Here is a 14,085-nt window from a genome sequence, read left to right as displayed (position 1 = left end):
TCCTTATTATTTATTGTTTTGGTGCCTAACATGCTAAAAAACACTCAAAACACAGATTTCTGGTAAGGTCGTTTAATTTCCTCAAATATGAGTCTTTTCATGCACTTTAGGGTTTGGTATATAATAGTCCGAAAAAAAAGCTGAAATTAATTTTTTTGATAATATTCTTTTATCATATGATTGCTCTGAATTTTCCCAGAATTTTGGCATATCGGTAGCTATGAATATGAATAAAAAAAAAAATCCTATTTTTTTTATTTGTTTATTTTTTATTTTCTAAATAAAGAGTGTTATTTGTGGGTTTTAGATTTTTGGTGCTTAACGAACTTAAAAAAACACTAATAATACACGTTTCTCGTAATATCCTTTTGTGTCCCAAACATAATGTTCTTTGCATGTATTTAGACGTTTTTATAGATAACATGATCAAAAACATTCAAAATACATGTTTTTAATAATGTTATTCTGTTTCTCCATGGAGTTTGTTTTGCATGCGTTTTAGCGGTTTGGTTTATAAGGAGCTCAAAAACACTTAAAGGCAAGTTTTTGGTATAAATTGGTGTTATTTCAATGTAATATAATTGCCCTGCTTTTTAGTGCTTTATTACCTATCACGCTCAAAAACACTTAAAAGACACTTTTCTGGTAATGTCATTTTTTTCTCACATAAAGGTCGTTTCGCATGCAATTTGGGGTTTTGGTAACTAAGAATGTGAAAAGCACTCAAAATACACGCATTTAGTAAGGTTGTTCTATTTATCAATTAAGAGTGTTATTCATGAGTTTTAGTATTTTGGTATCTAGGAACCTTCTCCATATACACGAGTTTTTGTGTTTTTTTTACCTTTTGGTTGTTTTGAACTATAAAAAAAAACTCATTATACACTTTTCTTGCAAAATTCTTTTGTTTTCTAATATAGAGTGGTTTGCATCAATTTTCGCGTTTTTTGTAGGTAACAAGCTCAAAAACACTCAAAATATACCTTTTTGGTAATATTTTTCTATTTCTTGATATTGGTAGGTTTTTATCCGTTTTTGCGTTTTTCTACGTAAAAAAAAAAAAAAAAAAACACGTTTTCAGATATTTTGTTTTGGATTCTCATATAGAGTGAGTTCCTTATTATTTATCGTTTTGGTGTGTAACATGCTGGAAAACACTCAAAAAACAGATTTCTGGTAAGGTCGTTTAATTTTCTCATATAGGAGTCTTTGGATGCACTTTAGGGTTTGGTACATAACAGTCCGAAAAAAAATAATAACTTTTTTGATAATTCTTGTTTTATGATATAATAGCCATGAATTTTCCCAGAATTTTGGCATCTCGGTACCTATAAGGATGAATAAAAAAAAAAATCCTATTTTTTATTTTCTTTCTTTTTTTTTCTAAATAAAGTGTTATTTGTGGGTTTTAGCTTTTTGGTACTTAAGGAACTTAAAAACATTTATAATACACATTTCTCGTAATGTCCTTTCGTTTCGCAAACATAAGGTTCTTTGCATATATTTAAGCGTTTTTATAGATATCATGATCAAAAACACTCAAAATGTATGTTGTTGGTAATTTTATTTTGTTTCTCCATACAATGTGTTTTGCATGCGTTTTAGCGTTCTGTCTGTAATGAGCTCAAAAAAACTTAAAGGCAAGTTCTTGGTAAAATGTTGTTTTTATTCCCATGTAATGTGATTGCCCTGCTTTTTCGTGCTTTATTGCCTAATACGCTCAAAAACATTCAAAAGACACTTTTCTGGTAATATCATATTTTTTTCCCACATAAAGCTAGTTTTGCATGGAATTTGAGGTTTTGGTAACTAAGAATGTGAAAAAAAAACTTAAAACAGGGATTTAGTAAGGTTGTTGTATTTCTTAATTAAAAGTGTTATTCATGAGTTTCAGCATTTTGGTATGTAAGAAACTTTTCTAATACACACATTTGGTAAGGTATATCAGTTTCAAAATTAAAAGATCTATTCATGAGTTTCAGCTTTTTGGTTTGTAAGAAACTTCTTTATGTACACGATTTTTGAGTTTTTTTCCTTGTGGTTCTTGTCAAACTATAAAACACTCATACACGTTTCTCATAATGTCCTTTTCTTTGCCAATATAAAGTGCTTTCCATCCATTTTTGCATTTTTTGTAGGTAACAAGCTAAAAAAAACACATCAAAATATATCTTTTGGTAATGTTATTCTATTTCTTCATATTGGTTGGTTTGCATCCGTTTCAGCGTTTTTCTACGTAAATCACTGAAAAGACACGTTTTATGTAATATTGTTGAAATTGCTGAAAAACACTCAAAAGACAGGTTTCTGGTAAAGTTTTGTAATATCCCCATATAGGTGGATTTGCATGCACTTCAGAGTTTGTACATAACTCTAAAGTTATGTAAAAATAAAAAAAAAATTTTATAATGATTTTTTTTTTACTAAATTTCCATGAATTTTGCCAGAATTTCGGCATCTTGGTACCCATGAAGATGAATAAAAAAATTTTTTCTCTCTATAAAGAGTTATTTGTGGGTTTTAGCTTTTTGGTACTTAAGGAACTTAAAAACACTCATAATACACGATTTTCGTAATGTCCTTTTGTTATACAAACATAGGGTTCTTTACATGTATTTAAGCGTTTTTATAGGTTACATGATCAAAAACACTCAAAATAAATGTTTTTGGTAATGTTATTGTTTCTCTGTATAAGGTGTTTTGCATGCGTTTTAGCGATTTGGTATGTAAGGAGTTAAATAAACACTTAAAGGCAAGTTCTTCGTAAAAGTTGGTGTTATTCCCATGTAATGTGATTGTTCTGCTTTTTAGTGCTTTATTGCATATCACGCTCAAAAACACTAAAAAGACACTCTTTTGGTAATGTCATTTTTTCCCCCACATGAAGGTAGTTTCGCATGTAATTTGGCATTTTCGTAACTAAGAATGTGAAAAACACCGAAAATACACAATTTGGTAAGTTAGTTCTGTTTATCGATTAAAAGTTTTATTCATGCATTTCATCATTTTGGTATGTAAGAAATTTCTCTATATACACGATTTTTTGCGTTTATTGCCTTGTGGTTCTTTTAAAACTATAAAACACTCATTATACACGTTTCTTGTAATGTCCTTTTGTTTCCTAATATAGAGTGCTTTACATCCATTTTTTCATTTTTTTGTAGGTAACAAGCTCAAAAACACTCAAAATATATCTTTTTAGTAATGTTATTCTATTTCTTCATATAGGTTGGTTTGCATCCGCTTTAGCGTTTTTCCACGTAAAACAATGAACAGACACGTTTTCAGTAATTTTGTTTTGGATTGACATATTGACTGACTTCCATATTACTCGTATTTATCGTTTTGGTGCCTAACATGCTGAAAAACACTGAAAAGACAGGTTTCTGGTAAAGTCGTTTAATTTACCTATATAGGTGGCTTTGCATGCACTTTAGGGTTTGGTACATATGAATCCGAAAAAAAAAAAGTTATAATTAACTTTTTTGGTGATGTTCTTTTTCCCACATAAAATCCCTGAATTTTGGCAGAATTTTGGCATCTCGTTACCTATTTGGATGAATAACAAAAAAAAAAAAATCCCATTTTTTATTTTTTTCTTTATTATTATTATTTTTTTTCTAAATAAAGAGTGTTATTTGTGGGTTTTAGCTTTTAGGTACTGAAGGAACTTTAAAAACACTCATAGTACACGTTTCTCGTAATGTCCTTTCGTTTCCCAAACATAAGGTTCTTTGCATATATTTATGCGTTTTTATAGATAACATGATAAGAAACACTCAAAATACATGTATTTGGTAATATTATTCTGTTTCTCCATAAAATGTATTTTGCATGCGTTTTAGCGTTTTGGTATGTAAGGAGCTTAAAAACACTTAAAGGCATGCAATTTCTTGGTAAAATTTTTTTTTTTTCCCAATGTAATGTTAATGCCCTTCCTTTTAGTGCTTTATTGCGTAATACGCTCAAAAACACTCTAAAGACATGCAAGGCCTCGCATATGAGGAAATTAAAGACCTTATCAGAAATCTGTCTTTTGAGTGTTTTTCAGCATGTTAGGCAGCAAAATGATAAATAATAAGGGACTCACTCTATGTGGGAATGAAAAAGAAAATTACTGAAAACATGTCTTCTCAGTGTTTTACGTAGAAAAACGCTGAAATTGATGCAAACCAACCAATATCAAGAAGCAGAAAAACATTACCAAAAAAGTATATTTTGAGTGTTTTTGAGCTTGTTACCTACAAAAAAAACGCAAGAATTGATACAAGGCACTCTATATTGGAAAATAAAGGGACATTGCGAGAAAAGTGTATAATGAATGTTTTATAGTTCTAAAAAACCACAAGGCAAAAAACGCAAAAACTCGTGTATATGGAGAAGTTTCCTACATACCAAAATGCTGAAACTCATGATTGAGAAACAGAACAACCTTACTAAATGAGTGTGAAAAACATTAAAAGGCAAGTTCTTCGTAAAAGTTGGTTTTATTCCCATGTAATGTGATTGCCCTGCTTTTTAATGCTTTATTGCCTAACACGCTCAAAAACACTCAAAAACACTTTTCTGGTAATGTAATTTTTTTTCCCACATATAGATAGTTTCGCATGGTATTTCGGGTTTTGGTAACTAAGAATGCAAAAAGACACTTAAAAGATAAAATAAAAATAAATAAAAAGGTAAAATAAAAAATAAAAGGTAAAATAAAATTTTTCGATAATGTTCTTTTTTCCACATAATTTTCCTGAATTTTGGCAGAATTTTGGCATCTTGGTACCTGTGAACATCAATAACAAAACAATAAAAATGCTATTTTTTTATTTTTTATTTTTTTTCTCTATAAAGAGTGTTGTTTGTAGGTTTTAACGTTTTGGTACTTAAGGAACTTAAAAATATTCATAATACACATTTCGCGTAATGTCCTTTCGTTTCTCAAATATAGGGATCTTTGCATGTATTTAAGCGCTTTTATAGGTAACATGATAAAAAATACTCAAAAACACTTGTTTTTGGTAATGTTATTCTACTTCTCCATAAAGGAGTGTTTTGCATGCGTTTTAGCGATTTGGTATGTAAGGAGATGAAAAACACTTCAAGGCAAGTTCTTGGTAAAAGTTGGTTTTATTCCAGTGTAATATGATTGCCTTGCCTAACACGCTGAAAAACACTAAAAAGACACTTCTGGTAATGTCATTTTTTTCCCACATGAAGCTAGTTTCGCATGCTATTTGGGGTTTTGTTAACTAAGAATGTGAAAAAAAACACTCAAAATACACGCATTTGTTAATGTTGTTCTGTTTCTCAATTAAGATTTTTATTCATGAGTTTCAGCATTTTGGTATCTATGAAACTTCTTTATATACACGAGTTTTTGCGTTTTTTGCCTTGTGGTTCTTGTGAACCACAATTTCTTTTCCCGAAAATAATAAGACACTCATTATACATGTTTTTCGTAATGTACTTTTAATTTTAACTCCAATTTTTTTAATTTTTTAATTTTTTAATTTTATAAATAAGGAGTGTTATTTGTGGGTTTTAGCTTTTTGGTACTTAAGAAACTTAAAAAACACTCATAATACACATTTCTCGTAATGTCCTTTTGTTTCCCAAACATAATGTTCTTTGCATGTATCTAAGCGTTTTTATAGATAACATGATCAAAAACACTCAAAATACATATTTTTGGTAATGTTATTCTGTTTCTCCATAAAGTGTGTTTTCCATGCGTTTTAGCAGTTTTGTATATAAGGAGCTAAAAGACATTTAAAGGCAAGTTTTTGGTATAAATTGGGGTTATTCCAATGTAATATGATTGCCCGGATATTTATTGATTTATTGCCTATCATGCTCAAAAACACTTAAAAGACACTTTTCTGGTAATGTCTTTTTTTCTCACATAAAGGTGGTTTCGCATGCAATTTGGGGTTTTGGTAATTAAGAATGTGAAAATCACTCAAAATACACGCATTTAGTAAGGTTGCTCTGTTTTTCAATTAAGAATGTTATTCATGAGTTTTAGCATTTTGATATCTAGGAAATCTCTCCATATACACGAGTTTTTGCGTTTTTTGCTTTGTGGTTCTTTTGAACTATAAAACACTCATTATACACTTTTCTTGCAATGTCCTTTTGTTTCCCAATATAGAGTGCTCTGCATCAACTTTCAAGTTTTTTGTAGGTGAAAAGCTCAAAAACACTCAAAATATACCGTTTTGGTAACGTTTTCCTATTTCTTGATATTGGTTGGTTTCCATCCGTTTTAACGTTTTTCTACATAAAACACTGAGAAGACACGTTTTCAGTAACTTTGTTTTGGATTCCCATATAAAGTGAGTTCCTTATTATTTATCGTTTTGGTGCCTAACATGCTAAAAAACACTCAAAACCGATTTCTGATAAGGTCGTTTAATTTCCTCATATTGGAGGCTTTCTATGCACTTTAGGTTTTGGTACATAACAGTCCGAAAAAAAAGCTGAAATTAACTTTTTTGATAATATTCTATTATTACATAATTGCCCTAAATTTTCCCAGAATTTTGGAATCTCGGTACCTATGAAGATGAATAACAAAATAAAGACAAATTTTTTTTTAACTTTTTTTATTTCTTTTTTTATATTTTAAATAAAGAGTGTTATTTGTGAGTTTTAGCATTTTGGTACTTAAGGAACTTAAAAAAAACACTCATAATACACATTTCTCGTAATGTCCTTTTATTTCCCAAACATAATGTTTTTTGCATGCACTTAAGCGTTTTTATAGATAACATGATCAAAAACACTCAAAATACATGTTTTTGGTAATGTTATTCTGTTTCTCCATAAAGTTTGTCTTGCATGTGTTTTAGCGGTTTGGTATATATAAGGGGTTAAAAACACTTAAAGGCAAATTCTTCGTAAAAGTTGTTTTTTTCCCATGTAATGTGATCGTTCTGCTTTTTAGTGCTTTGTTGCATATCACGCTGAAAAACACTCAAAAGACACTTTTTTAATAATGTCATTTTTTTTTCCACATGAAGCTAGTTTCGCATGTAATTTGGCATTTTCGTAACTAAGAATGTGAAAAACACACAAAAAACACAATTTGGTAAGGTAGTTCTGTTTATCGATTAAAAGTGTTATTCATGCATTTATTTATTTTGGTATGTAAGTAATTTCTCTATATACGTGAGTTTTTGCGTTTATTGCCTTGTGGTTCTTTTAAAACTATAAAACACTCATTATACACGTTTCTCGTACTGTCCTTTTGTTTCCTAATATAGAGTGCTTTACATCCATTTTTCCATTTCTTGTAGGTAACAAGCTCAAAAACACTCAAAATATATCTTTTTGGTATTTTTTTAGCGTTTTTCTACGTAAAACACTGAAAAGACACGTTTTCAGTAATTTTGTTTTGGATTCACATAATGATTGACTTCCATATTATTTATCGTTTTGGTGCCTAACATGCTGAAGAACACTGAAAAGACATGTTTCTGGTAAAGTCGTTTAACTTCCCTATATAGGTGGCTTTGCATGCACTTTAGGGTTTGGTACATAACAATCCGAAAAAAAAGCTATAATAACTTTTATCATAATGTTCTTTTTTCCACATAAATTCCCTGAATTTCGGCAGAATTTTGGCATCTCGGTACCTATAAAGATGAATAAGAAAAAAAAAAGTCCCATTTTTTAATTTTTTTATTTATTTACTTTTTTTAAAGACTATTATTTGTGGGTTTTAGCTTTTTTGGTACTGAAGCAACTTAAAAATCACTCATAATACACGTTTCTCGTAATGTTCTTTCGTTTCCCAAACATAAGGTTCTTTGCATGTATTTAAGCGTTTTTTTAGATACCATGATCAAAAACACTCAAAATACATGTATTTGGTAATGTTATTCTGTTTCTCCATAAAATGTATTTTGCATGCGTTTTAGCGTTTTAGTATGTAAGGAGCTCAAAAACACTTAAAGGCAAGTTCATGGTAAAATTTGGTTTTATTCCCATGTAATATGATTGCCCTGGCTTTTAGTGCTTTATTGCGTAACACGCTCAAAAACACGGAAAAGACATGCAAAGCCTCCCATATGAGGAAATTAAAGACCTTACCATAAATCTGTCTTTTGAGTGTTTTTCAGCGTGTTAGGCACCAAAACGATAAATAATAAGGAACTCACTCTATGTGGGAATCCAAAAGAAAATTACTGAAAACGTGTCTTCTCAGTGTTTTACGTAGAAAAACGCTAAAACTGACACAAACCAACCAATATCAAGACGCAGAAAAACATCACCAAAAATGTATATTTTGAGTGTTTTTAAGCTTGTTACCTACAAAAAAAAAAAAAAACGCGAAAATGGATACAAGGCATTCTATATTGGGAAACAAAGTGACAATGCAAGAAAAATGTATAAGGAATGTTTTATAGTTTAAAAAAAAAAAAAAAACACAAGGCAAAAAAACTCAGAAACTCGTGTATATGCTGAAACTCATGAATAACACTCTTAATTGAGAAACAGAGCAACCTTACAAAATGCGTGTCAAAAACACTAAAAGGCAAGTTTTTCGTAAAAGTTGGTTTTATTTCCATGTAATGAGATTGCCCTGCTTTTTAATGCTTTATTGCCTAACACGCTCAAAAACACTCAAAGACACTTTTCTGGCAATGTCATTTTTTTCCCGCATAAAGCTAGTTTCGCATGGAATTTGGGATTTTGGTAACTAAGAATGTAAAAAAAACACTCAAAAAACACGCCTTTAGTAAGGTTATTCTGTTTCTCTATTAAGAGTGTCATTCATGAGTTTCAATATTTTGGTATCTTAGAAACTTCTCCATACAGTCGAGTTTTTGCGTTTTTTTGCCATGTGATTCTGGTGAAACTATAAAACACTCATTATACACGTTTCTTGTTATGTCCTTTTTTTTTTTTTCCTTATATAGAGTGGTTTGCATCCATTTTCGCGTTTTCTTTTTTATGTAACAAGCTTAAAAACACACAAAATATATTTTTTGGTAATGTTATTCTATTTCTTCATATTGGTTGGTTTGCATCCGTTTTAGCGTTTTTCTACGTAAATCTTTTAAAAGACACATTTCCAGTAATTTTATTTTGGATTTCCATATAGAGTGACATTCATTTTATTTATCGTTTTGGTGTCTAACATGCTTTTTGGTGCCTTTTGCTTCCCATTATACAGTGCTCTCTATCTATTTTTGCGTTTTTTGTAGGTAACAATTTCAAAAACAATTAAAATATACCTTTTTGGTAATGTTATTCTATTTCTTTATTTTGTTTGGTTTGCATCCGTTTTAGGGTTTTCTACGTAAAAACCCCGAAAAGACAGGTTTTCAGTAATTTTGTTTTCGATTCCCATATAGATTGATTTCCTTGGGTTTTATCGTGTTGGTTCTTAACATGCAGAAAAACACTCATAAGACAGTTTTCTGGCAAAGACATTTATTTTCCCCATATAGGTGGCTTTGCATGCACTTTAGGGGTTTGGTACATAACAATCCGAAAAAAAAAGCTAAATTTAACTTTTTTGATAATGTTCTTATTTCATATAATTTCCTGAACTTTGCCCAAATTTTGGCACCTCGTTACCTATGAAGATGAATAAAAATGAAAAAAAAATCGTAATTTTTTAATTATTTATTTATTTTTTTTCTCAATAAAGAGTGAAATTTGTGGCTTTTAGCTTTTACGTACTTAATGAACTTAAAAACACTCATAATACACGTTTTTCGTAATGTCCTTTCATTTCCCAAAAATAGGGTTCTTTGCATGTAATTAAGCGTTTTTATTGGTAACAATCAAAAACACTCAAAATAAATTGTTTTTCGTAATGTTATTCTGTTTTACCATAAAGTGTATTTTGCATGCATTTTAGTGTTTTGGTATATAAGGAGCTCAAATACACTTAAAGGCAAGTTTTTGTTAAAAATCGGTTTTATTCCAATGTAATGTGATTGCCCTGCTTTTTAGTGCTTTATTGCCTAACACGCTCAAAAACACTCAAGAGACATTTTTCTGGTAATGTCATCTTTTTCTCACATAAAGCTGGTTTTGCATGCAATTTGGGGTTTTGGTAACTAAGGATGTGAAAAGCACTGAAAATACACGCATTTAGTAAGATTGTTCTGTTTCTCAATTAAGAGTGTTTTTTTTTTTTCAGATCTTCAGCATTTTGGAATGTAAGAAACTTCTCTATATACACGAGTTTTTGCGTTTTTTTCCTTGTAGGTCTTGTGAAACTATAAAACACTCATTATACACGTTTCTCATAATGTCCTTTTGCTTCCCAATATAGAGTGCTTTCCATCCATTTTCGCGTTTTTTGTAGGTAACAATTTCAAAAAATCTCAAAATATACCTTCTCGGTAATGCTTTTTTATTTCTTCATATTGGTTGGTTTGCATCTGTTTTAGCGTTTTTCTACGTAAAACACCGAAAAGACACATTTTTAATAATTTTTGTTTTGGATTCCCATATAGATTGACTTCAATGTTATTTATCGTATTGGTTTCTAACATGCTGAAAAACACTCATAAGACCGTTTTCTGGCAAAGACGTTTAATTTCCCCATATAGGTGGCTTTGCATGCACTTTAGGGTTTTGGTACCTAACAGTCCGAAAAAAAAGCTAAATTTAACTTTTTTGATAATGTTCTTATTTCACATAATTTCCTGAATTTTACTCGAATTTTGGCATTTCGGTACCTGCGAAGTTGAATAGGAAAGAAAAAAAATATTGTATTTTTTTTTATTTATTTATTGTTTCTCAATAAAGAATGTTATTTGTGGCTTTTAGCTTTTTGGTAATTAATGAACTTAAAAACACTCATAATACACGTTTCTCGTAATCTCCTTTCGTTTCCCAAAAATAGTGTTCTTTGGATGTATTTAAGCGTTTTTATTGGTAACATGATCAAAAACACTCAAAATACATGTTTTTGGTAAAGTTATTCTGTTTCACCATAAAGAGTGTTTTGCTTGCGTTTTAGTGTTTTGGTATATAAGGAGCTCAAAAACACTTAAAGGCAAGTTCTTGGTAAAAATTCTTTTTTCTTCCAATGTAATGTGATTGCCCTCCTTTTTAGTTCTTTATTGCCTATCACGCTGAAAAACACTCAAAAGACACTTTTCTGGTAGTCATTTTTTTTCCAACATTTCTTTTTTCGCATGCAATTTGGGGTTTTGGTGACTAAGAATGTGATAAGCACTTAAAATACACGCATTTATTCAGGTTGTTCTGTTTCTCAATTAGGAGTGTTATACATGAGTTTTAGTATTTTTGTATTTAGGAAACCTCTCCATATACACGAGATTTTCCGTTTTTTGCCTTCTGGTTCTTTTGAACTATAAAACACTCATAATACACTTTTCTTGCAATGTCCTTTTGTTTCCCAATATAGAGTGCTTTGCATCAATTTTCGCGTTTTTTTTAGGTAACAAGCTCAAAAACACTCAAAATATACCTTTTTGGTAATGTTTTTCTATTTCTTGATATTGGTAGGTTTCCATCCGTTTTAGCGTTTTTTTTACGTAAAACAAAGAGAAAACACATTTTAAGCAATTTTGTTTTGGATTCTCATATAGAGTGAGTTCCTTGTTATTTATCGTTTTGGTACCTAACATGCTGAAAAACACTCAAAAAGCAGATTTCTGGTAAGGTCGTTTAATTTCCTCATATAGGAGTCTTTCGATGCACTTTATTGTTTGGTACATAACAGTCCGAAAAAAAAGCTAAAATTAACTTTTTTGATAATTTTTGTCTTATGATATAATAGCCCTGAATTTTCCCAGAATTTTGGCATCTTGGTACCTATGAAGATGAATAACAAAAAAAAAATCCTATATTTTTGTTTTCTTGCTTTTTTTTCTAAATAAAGTGTTATTTGTGGGTTTTAGCTTTTTGGTACTTAAGGAACTTAAAAACATTTATAATACACATTTCTCGTAATGTCCTTTCGTTTCGCAAACATAAGGTTCTTTGCATGTATTTAAGCATTTTTATAGATAACATGATGAAAAACACTCAAAATATATGTTGTTAGTAATTTTATTCTGTTTCTCCATAAAAGGTGTTTTGCATGCGTTTTAGCGTTTTGGTATGTAATGAGCTCAAAAACACTTAAAGGCAAGTTCTTGGTAAAAGTTGTCTTTATTCCCATGTAATGTGATTGCATTACTTTTTAGTGCTTTATTGCCTAACACGCTCAAAAACACTCAAATGACACTTTTCTGGTAATATCATTTTTTTTCCCACATAAAGCTAATTTTGCATGGAATATGGGGTTTTGGTAACTAAGAATGTCAAAAAAAAAAAAAAAAAACAGGCATTTAGTAAGGTTGTTCTATTTCTTAATTAAAAGTGTTATTCATGAGTTTCAGCGTTTTGGTATGTAAGAAACTTTTCTAATACACACATTTGGTAAGGTATTTCTGTTTCAAAATTAAAAGTGTTATTCATGAGTTTCAGCTTTTTGGTATGTAAGAAACTTTATGTACACGAGTTTTTGACTTTTTTAACTTGTTGTTCTTGTCAAACTATAAAGCACTCATAGACGTTTCTCGGAATGTACTTTTCTTTGCCAATATAAAGTGGTTTCCATCCACTTTTGCATTTTTTGTAGGTAACAAGGTCAAAAACACATGAAAATATATCCTTTTGGTAACGTTATTCTATTTCTTTATATTGGTTGGTTTGCATCTGTTTTAGCGTTTTTCTACGTAAATCACTGAAAAGTCATGTTTTAAGTAATATTGTTGAAATTGCTGAAAAACACTCAAAAGACAGGTTTCTGGTAAAGTCGTGTAATTTCCCCATATTGCTGGATTTGGATGCACTTCAGAGTTATTACATAACTCCGGAAAAAAGCTAAAATTATTTTTTTTTATAATGTTTTTTTTTTATATCCATGAATTTTGCCAGAATTTTGGCATATCGGTACCTATAAAGATGAATAACAAAAAAAAAAAAAAATTTCTGTCTATAAAGAGTTATTTGTGGGTTTTAGCTTTTTGGTACTTAGGGAACTTAAAAACACTCATAATACACGATTTTCGTAATGTCCTTTTGTTATACAAACATAGGGATCTTTACATGTATTTAAGCGTTTTAATAGGTTACATGATCAAAAACACTCAAAATACATGTTTTTGGTAATGTTATTGTTTCTCCATATAGGGTGTTTTGCATGTGTTTTAGCGATTTGGTATATAAGGAATTAAAAACACTTAAAGGCAAGTTCTTCGTAAAAGTTTGTTTTATTCCCATATATTATGATTGTTCTGCTTGTTAGTGCTTTGTTGCATATCAAGCTCGAAAACACTAAAAAGACACTTTTTTGGTAATGTCATTTTTTTTCCCCACATGAAGGTAGTTTCGCATGTAATTTGGCATTTTCGTTACTAAGAATGTGAAAAACACACAAAATACACAATTTGGTAAAGTAGTTCTGTTTATCGATTAAAAGTGTTATTCATGAATTTCATCATTTTGGTATGTAAGAAATTTCTGTATATGCACGATTTCTTGCGTTTATTGCCTTGTGGTTCTTTTAAAACTATAAAACACTCATTATACACGTTTTTGGTAATATCCTTTTGTTTCCTAATATAGAGTGCTTTACATCCCTTTTTTTCATTTTTTTATAGGTAACAAGCTCAAAAACACTCAAAATATATATTTTTAGTAATGTTATTGTATTTCTTCATATAGGTTGGTTTGCATCCGCTTTAGCGTTTTTCTACGTAAAACACTGAAAAGACACGTTTTCAGTAATTTTGTTTTGGATTCACATATTGACTAACTTCCATATTATTTATCGTTTTGGTGCCTAACATGCTGATAAACACTGAAAAGACAGGGTTCTGGTAAAGTCGTTTAACTTCCCTATATTGGTGGCTTAGCATACACTTTAGGGTTTGCTACGTAACAATCCGAAAAAAAAAAGCTATAATTAACTTTTTTGGTGATGTTCTTTTTCCTACATAAATATCCTGAATTTTCGTAGAATTTTGGTATCTCGGTACCAATTTGGATGAATAATAAAAAAAAAAAATTCCCATTTTTTTATTTTTTTGTTTATTATTTTTTTTTTCT

Source organism: Scylla paramamosain, chromosome 20, assembly GCF_035594125.1.
Source record: "Scylla paramamosain isolate STU-SP2022 chromosome 20, ASM3559412v1, whole genome shotgun sequence".
Lineage (NCBI taxonomy): Eukaryota > Metazoa > Arthropoda > Malacostraca > Decapoda > Portunidae > Scylla > Scylla paramamosain.
This window is presented reverse-complemented; position numbering follows the sequence as displayed.